We start from the raw sequence: 12,158 nt of genomic DNA, 5'->3' as shown, positions 1-12,158 counted from the left end.
CATGATATGAAAACGAGATATTGTTCTTAGAAAAACAATGAAACTATAATATACAAAGAAGTATTGATAGGCCCAGACTTCGAAAATTGGCTATATGGCAACGTAATCCGAGATAGTATCCATATACATGAATCAAGTTTAGAACTTGGTGAACCCTCCAGAAGACTTAAAAATCTAATGTATAGTAATGAATTTATAAACCGACAAAGATAAAAATATATTAATAAAGCTTGACTCGTAGTAAATAGTTTATGACAAGTTCAAGGAGTTGACTATGACGAGATTGTCTCATTGTAGAAATGCTTAAAGTCGGTTTGGGTTAAACTAGCAATCACTACATATTTCAATTATGAGATATAAATGAACGTTAAAAGGATTTCCATGAGATGGAAATAGAACCAAGGTTATATATATATATGATATGGTCCAAGGTAATTTTGTCGATCCAGATGATGTTAGCAAGTGTACAAACTTCAGAGATCCTACAATGGACTGAATGCTCAATCCCAGTGATAGAAGGGGAAATGACACGTATGTATCATTGCTATTAAGGATAACAAGATTGGTCTATGCCTACATGAATAGAATTGGATTCTTTGTTTTGATGAAATGGAAGAATTTGATTTTCATCGAGGAAAGTGAAGATGCCTGTGTTTACAAGAAAGTAAGAGGGAGCGGGAGGATGATAATATTTCTAACACTGTGTGCACTGTTGGGAAACGTAGCATGCAATTTCAACAAGATTCCTACGCTCACGCAAGATCTATCTAGGAGATTCATAGCAATGAGAGGGGGAGAGCATCTTCATACCCTTGAAGATCGCAAAGTGGAAGTGTTTATCAATGCGATTGATGTAGTCATACACCTTCACGATCCGTCCCGATCAAGTACTGAACGTACGTCACCTCCGCGTTCAGCACACGTTCAGCTCGATGACGTCCTTGCCTTCTTGATCCACCAAGATGGGCGAAGTAGTAGATGAGTTCCGGCAGCACGACGGCGTGGTGACGGTGTTGGTGAAGAACAATCTCTGCAGGGCTTCGCCAAGCCCAACGAAAACTATGAAGGAGGATAAACTAGAGGGGACGGGGTTGCCGGCACATGGCTTGGTGATTCTTGATGTGTTCCAGGTGCTACCCCTGCCCCTCTATTTATATGTTGAGCCATGGGGTCAAAACTTGGAGTAAAAGCTGTTGGGGAACGCAGTAATTTCAAAAAAAATTCTACGCACACGCAAGATCATGGTGATGCATAGCAACGAGAGGGGAGAGTATTGTCTATGTACCCACGTAGAACGTAAGCGGAAGTGTTATGACAACGCGGTTGATGTAGTCGTACGTCTTCACGATCGACCGATCTAGTATCGAAGATACGACACCTCCGCGATCTGCACACGTTCAGCTCGGTGACGTCCCGCGGACTCACGATCCAGTAGAGCTTCAAGGGAGAGCTTCGTCAGCATGACGGCGTGATGACGGTGATGATGTTGCTACCAGAACAGGGCTTCGCCTAAGCACCGCTATGATATTACCGAGGTGGATTATGGTGGAGGGGGGTACCGCACACGACTAAAGATCAATGATAAACTTGTGTGTCTATGGGGTGCCCCCCTCCCCCGTATATAAAGGAGTGGAGGAGGGGGAGGGGGCGGCCTCTCTAGGTGCGCCCCAAGGAGTCCTACTCCCACCGGGAGTAGGATTCCCCCTTCCCTTTGTTGGTTCTAGGAGAGAAGGAAGGAAAGGGGGGTCGGCCCCCTTCCCAATTCGGATTGGGCTTGGGGGGACGCCCCCTCCTTTGCTTCTTTCCCCTCTCTTCCACTAAGGCCCAATAAGGCCCATATACCTCCCGGGGGGTTCCGGTAACCTCCCGGTACTCCGGTATACTTCCGATTTCACCCGGAACCATTCCGATGTCCAAACATAGGCTTCCAATATATCGATCTTTACATCTCGACCATTTCGAGACTCCTCGTCATGTCCGTGATCAAATACGGGACTCCGAAATACCTTCAATACATCAAAACACATAAACTCGTAATACTGATTGTCACCGAACGTTAAGCGTGCGGACCATACGGGTTTGAGAACTATGTAGACATGACCGAGACATGTCTCCGGTAACCAATAGCGGAACCTGGATGCTCATATTGGTTCCTACATATTCTATGAAGATCTTTATCGGTCAAACCGCATAACGATATACGTTGTTCCCTTTGTCATTGGTATGTTACTTGCCCGAGATTCGATCGCCGGTATCTCAATACCTAGTTCAATCTTGTTACCGGCAAGTCTCTTTACTCGTTCCGTAATGATACATCCCGTAACTAACTCATTAGCGACATTGCTTGCAAGGCTTATTGTGATGTACATTACCGAGAGGGGCCAGAGATACCTCTCCGACAATCGGAGTGACAAATCCTAATTTTGATCCTTGCCAACTCAACAAACACCATTGGAGACACCTGTAGAGCACCTTTATAATCACCCAGTTATGTTGTGACGTTTGGTAGTACACGAAGTGTTCCTCCGGTATTCGGGAGTTGTATAATCTCATAGTCATAGGAACATGTATAAGTTATGAAGAAAGCAATAGCAATAAAACTGAACGATCATTATGCTAAGCTAACAGATGAGTCTTGTCCATCACATCATTCTCTAATGATGTGATCCCGTTCATCAAATGACAACACATGTCCATGGCTAGGAAACTTAACCATCTTTGATTAACGAGCTAGTCAAGTAGAGGCATACTAGGGACACTCTGTTTGTCTATTTATTCACACATGTATTACGTTTCCGGTTAATACAGTTCTAGCATGAATAATAAAAATTTATCATGATATAAGGAAATATAAATAAGAACTTTATTATTGCCTCTCGGGCATATTTCCTTCAGTCTCCCACTTGCACTAGAGTCAATAATCTAGTTCACATCGTCATGTGATTTAACACCAATAGTTCACATCTTTATGTGATTAGTTCACATCTCCATGTGACTAACACCCAAAGGGTTTACTAGAGTCAATAATCTAGTTCACATCACTATGTGATTAACACCCAAACAGTGATCATATTTTGCTTGTGAGAGAAATTTAGTCAACGGGTCTTCCACATTCAGACCTGTATGTATTTTGCAAATTTTCTATGTCTACAATGCTTTGCACGGAACTACCCTGGCTAATTGCTCCCACTTTCAATATGATCGAGACTTAGAGTCATCCAGATCGGTGTCAAAGCTTGCATCGACGTAATTCTTTCCGAGGAATACTTTGTCACCTCCATAACCGAGAAACACTTCCTTATTCCACTAAGGATATTTTTAGCCGTTGTCTAGTGATCCACTCCTGGATCACTATTGTACCCTCTTGCCAAACTTATGGTGAGGTACACAATAGGTCTGGTACACAACATAGCATACTTTGTAGAACCTATGACTGAGGCACAGGGAATGACTTTTCATCCTCTTTCTATTTTTTGCCATGGTCGGGTTTTGAGTCTTTACTGAACTTCACACCTTGTAACACAGGCAAGTACTCCTTCTTTGACTGTTCCATTTTGAACTACTTCAAAATCTTGTCAAGGTATGTACTTATTGAAAATATATCAAGCGTCTTGATCTATCTCTATAGATCTTGATGCTCAATATGTAAGTAGCTTCACCGAGGTCTTTCTTTGAAAAACTCCTTTCAAACATTCCTTTATGCTTTCCAGAAAATTCTACATTATTTCCAATCAACAATATGTCATTCACATATACTTATCAGAAATGTTGTAGTGCTCCCACTCACTTTCTTGTAAATACAGGCTTCACCACAAGTCTGTATAAAACCATATGCTTTGATCACTTTATCAAAGCATATATTCCAACTCCAAGATGCTTGCACCAGTCCATAGATGGATCGCTGGAACTTGCTCACTTTGTTAGCACCTTTAGGATCGACAAAACCTTCTGGTTGCATCATATACAACTCTTCTTTAAGAAATCCATTAAGGAATGCAGTTTTGACATCCATTTGCCAGATTTCATAAAATGCGGCAACTGCTAACTGTTGGAAATATGCCCTAGAGGCAATAATAAATTAGTTATTATTATATTTCCTTGTTCATGATAATCGTTTATTATCCATGCTAGAATTGTATTGATAGGAAACTCAGATACATGTGTGGATACATAGACAACACCATGTCTCTAGTAAGCCTCGAGTTTACTAGCTCGTTGATCAATAGATGGTTACGGTTTCCTGACCATGGACATTGGATGTCGTTGATAACGGGATCACATCATTAGGAGAATGATGTGATGGACAAGACCCAATCCTAAGCCTAGCACAAGATCGTGTAGTTCGTATGCTAAAGCTTTTCTAATGTCAAAGTATCATTTCCTTAGACCATGAGATTGTGCAACTCCCGGATACCGTAGGAATGCTTTGGGTGTACCAAACGTCACAACGTAACCGGGTGGCTATAAAGGTGCACTGCGGGTATCTCCGAAAGTGTCTGTTGGGTTGGCACGAATCGAGACTGGGATTTGTCACTCCGTGTAAACGGAGAGGTATCTCTGGGCCCACTCGGTAGGACATCATCATAATGTGCACAATGTGACCAAGGAGTTGATCACGGTATGATGTGTTACGGAATGAGTAAAGAGACTTGCCGGTAACGAGATTGAACAAGGTATCGGGATACCGACGATCGAATCTTGGGCAAGTATCGTAACGACAGACAAAGGGAATTGTATACGGGATTGATTAAATCCTCGACATCGTGGTTCATCCGATGAGATCATCGTGGAACATGTGGGAGCCAACATGGGTATCCAGATCCCGCTATTGGTTATTGACCGGAGAGTCGTCTCGGTCATGTCTACGTGTCTCCCGAACCCGTAGGGTCTACACACTTAAGGTTCGGTGATGCTAGGGTTATAGAGATATTAGTATGCAGTAACCCAAAAGTTGTTCGGAGTCCCGGATGAGATCCCGGACGTCACGAGGAGTTCCGGAATAGTCTGGAGGTGAAGATTTATATATATAGGAAGTCCAGTTTTGGCCATCGGGAAAGTTTCGGGGGTAATCGGTATTGTACCGGGACCACCGGAAAGGTCCAGGGGGTCCACCGGGTGGGGCCACCTATCCCGGGGGGCCCCATGGGCTGAAGTGGGAGGGGAACCAGCCCCTGGTGGGCTTGTGCGCCCTCCATGGGCCTCCCCCTGCGCCTAGGGTTGGAAACCCTAGGGGTGGGGGCGCCCCACCTGACTTGGGGGGCAAGTTCCCCCTTGGCCCCCCCTTGGAGATTGGATCTCCTAGGGCCGGCGCCCCCTAGGGGTCCTATATATAGTGGGGGGAGGGAGGGCAGCCGCACCCAAGTCCCTGGCGCCTCCCTCTCCCTCTGTGACACCTCTCCCTCTCGTTGGTGCTTGGCGAAGCCCTACCGAGATCCCGCTGCTTCCACCACCAAGCCATCGTGCTGCTGGATCTCCATCAACCTCTCCTCTCCCCTTGCTGGATCAAGAAGGAGGAGACGTCTCTCCGTTCCGTACGTGTGTTGAACGCGGAGGTGCCGTCCGTTCGGCACTAGGATCATCGGTGATTTGGATCACAACGAGTATGACTCCATCAACCCCGTTCTCTTGAACACTTCCGCTTAGCGATCTTCAAGGGTATGAAGATGCACTCCCTCTCTCTCGTTGCCAGTATCTCCTAGATTGATCTTGGTGAAACGTAGAATTTTTTTGAATTATTGCTACGTTCCCCAACACTAACATGATTCGGATAGACTTTTAAGCATCGATACGAGTGAGAAAATCTCATCGTAGTCAACACCTTGAACTTGTTGAAAACATTTTTGCGACAATTCGAGCTTTGTAGATAGTAACACTACTATCAGCGTCCGTCTTCCTCTTGAAAATCCATTTATTCTTAATGGCTCACCGATCAATGGGCAAGTCAATCAAAGTCCATACTTTGTTCTAATACATGGATCTCATCTCAGATTTCATGGCTTCAAGCCATTTCGCGGAATATGGGCTCATCATCGCTTCCTCATAGTTCGTAGTTTGTCATGGTCAAGTAACATGACTTCTGGAACAGGATTACCGTACTACTCTGGTGCGGATCTTACTCTGGTTGACCTACGAGGTTCGGTAGTAACTTGATCAGAAGTTTCATGATCATCATCATTAGCTTCCTCACTTACTGGTGTAGGAATCACTGGAACTGATTTCAGTGATGAACTACTTTACAATAAGAGAGAAGGTACAATTACATCGTCAAGTTCTACTTTCCTCCCACTCGCTTCTTTCGAGAAAAACTCCTTATCTAGAAAGGATCCATTCTTAGCAACGAATATCTTGCCTTCAGATCTGTGATAGAAGGTGTACCCAACAGTCTCCTTTGGGTATCCTTATGAAGACACATTTCTCCGATTTGCGTTCGAGCTTATCAGGTTGAAGCTTCTTCACATAAGAATCACAGCCCCAAACTTTAAGAAATGACAACTTAGGTTTCTTGCTAAACCACAGTTCATATGGTGTCGTCTCAATGGATTTGGATGGTGCCCTATTTAACGTGAATGCAGCTGTCTCTAGTGCATAACCCCAAAACCATAGTGATAAATCGGTAAGAGACATCATATATTGCACCATATCTAATAAAGTACGGTTATGACGTTCAGACACACCATTACGATGTGGTGTTCCAGGTGGCGTGAGTTGCGAAACTATTCCGCATTGTTTCAAATGAAGACCGAACTCGTAACTCAAATATTCTCCTCCACGACCAGATCGCAGAAACTTTATTTTCTTGTTACGATGATTTTCCACTTCGCTCTGAGATTCTTTGAACTTTTCAAATGTTTCAGACTTATGTTTCATCAAGTAGATATACCCATATCTGCTCAAATCATCCGTGAAGATAAGAAAATAACGATACCCACCGCAAGCCTCAACACTCATCGGATTGCATACATCAGTATGTATTATTTCCAATAAGTCAGTTGCTTCCTCCATTGTTCTGGAAAACGGAGTTTTAGTCATCTTGCCCACGAGGCATGGTTCACAAGCATCAAATGATTCATAATCAAGTGATTTCGAAAGCCCATCTGCCTGGAGTTTCTTCATGCGCTTTACACCAATATGACTTAAAGGGCAGTGCCACATATAAGTTGCACTATCATTATTAGCTTTGCATCTTTTGGCTTCAATATTATGAATATGTGTATTAATACGATTGATATTGAATAAACCATTCACCTTGGGTGTATGACCTCAGAAGGTTTTATTCATGTAAACATAATAACAATTATCCTTGACTTAAATGAATAACCGTATTTCAATAAACATGATCCAATCATATTATGCTCTACGCAAACACCAAATAACATTTATTTTAGGTTCAGCACTAATCCCGAAGGTAAAGGGAGTGCGTGATGGTGATCTTATCAACCTTGGAATCACTTCCAACTCACATTGAGGGAGTCCTGGATTAGGGGGTGTCCGGATAGCCGGACTATACCTTCGGCCGGACTCCTGGACTATGAAGATACAAGATTGAAGACTTCGTCCCGTGTCCGGAAGGGACTTTCCTTGGCGTGGAAGGCAAGCTTGGCGATTCGGATATGTAGATCTCCTACCATTGTAACCGACTCTGTGTAACCCTAGCCCTCTCCGGTGTCTATATAAACCGGAGGGTTTTAGTCCGTAGGATGAACAACAATCATACCATAGGCTAGCTTCTAGGGTTTAGCCTCCTCGATCTCGTGGTAGATCCACTCTTATACTACCCATATCATCAATATTAATCAAGCAGGACGTAGGGTTTTGCCTCCATCAAGAGGGCACGAACCTGGGTAAAACATCGTGTCCCTGCCTCCTGTTACCATCCGCCTAGACGCACAGTTCGGGACCCCCTACCCGAGATCCGCCGGTTTTGACACCGACATTGGTGCTTTCATTGAGAGTTCCTCTGTGTCGTCACTTTTAGGCCCGATGGCTTCTCCGATCATTAACAGCGATGTGATCCAGGGTGAGACCTTTCTTCCCAGACAGATCTTCGTATTTGGCGGCTTTGCACTGCAGGCCAATTCGCTTGGCCATCTGGAGCAGATCGAAAGCTACGCCCCTGGCCATCAGGTCAGATTTGGAAGTTTGAGCTACACGGCCAACCTCCGCGGAGACTTGATCTTCGACGGATTCGAGCCGCAGCCGAGCGCGCCGCACTGTGAAGATGGGCATGATCTAGCTCTGCCGCCGAACAGTGCCCTGGAGGCTGCACCCGCATCAGCCCCGACCCTTAATTCAGAGCCAACTGTGCCAATCGAGGATGGGTGGTTGGACACCGCCTCGAGGGCTGCAATCTCTACGGGCGATCGAGCCGAACACCAGCCCTATTCTCTACGAAGCCCGTGACTCCAAGGAGCCGGACTCCTCTCCAGACTCCGAGCCCTCCGCGCCCCTACCGATCGAACCCGATTGGGCGCCGATCATGGAGTTCACCGCCGCGGACATCTTTCAGCACTCGCCCTTTGGCGATATTCTGAATTCACTAAAGTCTCTCTCTTTATCAGGAGAGCCATGGCCGAACTATGGTCAGCAAGGTTGGGATACGGATGATGAATAAATTCAAAGCCCACCCACCACCCACTTCGTAGCCACTGTCGATGATTTAACCGACATGCTCGACTTCGACTCCGAAGACATCGACGGTATGGACGCCGATGCAGGAGACGATCAAGAACCAGCGCCTATAGGGCACTGGAAAGCTACCTCGTCGTATGTTATATACATGGTGGACACCCCAAAAGAAGGCAATGGCGATGGAACAGCAGAGGATAACCCCTCCAAGAAGCAGCCTAAGCGCGGGCGTCAGCGGCGCCGCTCTAAATCCCGCCAAAGCAAAAACGGTGATTCCGGCACGGGAGATAATAACACCCCGGACAGTGCCGAAGACAACCACCTCCAGCAAGATTCAGCATAGGAGGAAAAGCCAGCCCTCATGAGAGAGCGGCAGACAGAGAGGTCGAGGACGATAATTATATGCCTCCCTCTGAAGACGAGGCAAGCCTCGACGACGACGAATTTGTCGTGCCGGAGGATCCCGTCGAACAAGAGCGTTTCAAACGCAGGCTTATGGCCACGGCGAGCAGAGCTTAGAGCTAATCAAGATTTGCTAGCCGACAGATGGACTGAAGTCCTTGCGGCCGAAGAGTATGAACTCGAACGCCCCTCCAAGAGCTACCCAAAGCGCAGGTTGCTACCCCGATTAGAGGAGGAAACACCTAAACCTACATCACCAGCGCATGATGCGGCTGACCGGCCACCCCGTGGCCGGGACAGAGAGGCCTCCTGACCCTCCACTCAAGCCGCACCCCGGCGCCGCTCAAAAAATACCAAGGCACGGGAAAATGCGCCAGACCTGCGAGATATATTGGAGGACAAGGCAAGGCAAACAAGATCGATCTACGGATCGCGTGGGCGCCCCACGGCACGAGACGGTAATCGTCACTCCGGATACAGTACATCCGGCCGGGCCGAAGACAGTAGACAAAGCTCGTTTGAGCTGCGTCGTGATATAGCCCAATACAGAGGCGCCGCACACCCACTATGCTTCAAAGATGAAGTAATGGATCATCAAATCCCCGAGGGTTTCAAACCCGTGAACATCAAATCATACGATGGCACAACAGATCCTGCGGTATGGATCGAGGACTATCTCCTTCATATCCACATGGCCCGCGGTGATGACCTACACGCCATCAAATACCTCCCACTCAAGCTTAAAGGACCAGCTCGGCATTGGCTTAACAGCTTGCCAGCAGAATCAATTGGTTGTTGGGAGGACCTAGAAACCGCATTCCTCGACAATTTCCAGGGCACTTATGTGCGACCACCAGATGCCGATGACCTTAGCCACATAATTCAGCAGCTAGAGGAATCGGCCAGACAATTCTGGACACGTTTCCTAACCAAGAAAAATCAAATCGTTGACTGTCCGGACGCAGAGGCCCTAGTAGCCTTCAAGCATAACATCCGCGACGAGTGGCTTGCATGGCACCTAGGACAGGAAAAGCCGAAATCTATGGCAGCCCTCACGACACTCAGGACCCGCTTTTGCACAGGAGAAGACAGCTGGCTAGCTCGCAGCAATAACATGACCAAAAGCCCTGGTAATTCAGATACCAAGGACGGCAGTGGCAGGTCGCGTCGCAACAAGCAAAAGCGCCGCATTAACGGCGAAAATGCTGAGGATACGACATTTAATGCCGGATTCAGAGGCTCTAAACCCGGTCAGCGGAAAAAGCCATTCAAAAGAAATACTCTGGGCCCGTCCAGTTTGGACCGAATACTCGACCGCTCATGCCAGATACATGGCACCCCCGAAAAACCAGCCAACCACACCAACAGGGATTGTTGGGTGTTCAAGCAGGCAGGCAAGTTAAATGCCGAAAGCAGAGACAAGGGGCTGCATAGTGATGACGAGGAGGAGCCCCGGCCGCTGAACAACAGTGGACAGAAAGGTTTTCCCCCACAAGTGTGGATGGTGAACATGATATACGCAACCCACGTCCCCAAGAGGGAGCGGAAGCGTGCGCTAAGGGACGTATACGCGATGGAGCCAGTCGCCCCAAAGTTCAACCCATGGTCTTCCTGCCCGATCACTTTTGATCGAAGGGACCACCCCACTAGCATCCGTCATGGCGGATTCGCCGCATTGGTTCTAGACCCAATTATTGACGGATTTCACCTCACTAGAGTCCTTATGGACGGCGGCAGCAGCCTGAACCTGCTTTACCAGGATACAGTGCGGAAAATGGGCATCGATCCCTCGAGGATTAAACCCACTAAAACGACCTTTAAAGGCGTCATACCAGGTGTAGAGGCCAACTGTACAGGCTCAGTTACACTTGAAGTGGTCTTCGGATCTCCGGATAATTTCCGAAGCGAGGAGTTAATCTTTGACATAGTCCCGTTCCGCAGTGGCTATCACGCACTGCTCGGGCGAACCGCATTTGCCAAGTTCAATGCGGTGCCGCACTACGCATACCTCAAGCTCAAGATGCCAGGCCCTCGAGGAGTCATCATGGTCAATGGAAACACCGAACGCTCCCTCCGAACGGAGTAGCATACGACGGCTATCGCAGCAGAAGTACAAAGCAGCCTCTCAAGGCAATTCTCCAGTCCGACCATTAAACGTCTGGACACCGTCAAGCGCGCCCGGAGTAACCTACAACAAGACCGCCTGACACGTTCCGAGCAAGCGTAGCAATGCAGCCCCAACCCCAGCCCTCGCGAACTTGCGAAACCAGTGTTGCGCGTACATAACTACGCTCTGGAAATACCATGGGCACAGGGGGAGGGGCACCATCACGGCACGCCCAAAACGCGGCTTAAACCGCACTAGGGGCTGCCGATTTCTTAATGTTCTCTTATTTTCAGGACTCCATTCTTCGGAAGGCTTGTTTGGCAGTACAATTGCCGCACAAACGATACAACCAGGGAAGCAGAAAGCTACGCCGCACTATGGAACTCTAAGGTGGTCTGTATAACGAGCAGTATACCTGTTTCACATAACATTCCGCAGCTCGCCCCTGGAAAGGACGTGTTAAATAGTCCCATCTTTTGCTTATTGCACTATTTGTATCGTTCTGCTTTGATCGCAGCTTTTTTAAATAAAAAATGCATAGCTTTCGTCTATTATTGCATTACTCTTTTTTACGAATATATGTTCATTAATGACATGTTGCACCCGTACACTTTGGTACGGCCAATACGCCAGGGGCTTAAGTACCCCACAATACAGTGTGAGAAGTCCGAACACTTTCACAAGTGCGGCACCCCGAACTTATAGCATTATATGCATCGGCTCCGAATCATGTCTTGGGTCAATAGTTGGGTTTGCCCGGCTCCTATGTTTTGGTACCTTACGTTCCGTTATATCGGCTAAGATAGCACTAGGAGCACTACTACGATTGTGCCCCAGTTGAGCTGGGCTAAGCACCTCAGTAGAGAAAGCTAAAACTGACCGTCATGATGAGGCGAGAGCTGGTCGCCGTTCGAGAGGTTTTCGAGTCCCTAAAGACTTATGCCGATTAGAGCGAGGAGTCGGCTTTGTCCGGCCTAGGCGTGGATAGCGCCCCGAACTCGGTCTTCCGAACACTAGGGGCTTC

The sequence above is a fragment of the Triticum urartu genome, chromosome 7, assembly GCF_003073215.2.
Source record: "Triticum urartu cultivar G1812 chromosome 7, Tu2.1, whole genome shotgun sequence".
Taxonomy (NCBI): Eukaryota; Viridiplantae; Streptophyta; class Magnoliopsida; order Poales; family Poaceae; genus Triticum; species Triticum urartu.
Note: the sequence above shows the minus strand (reverse complement) of the source record.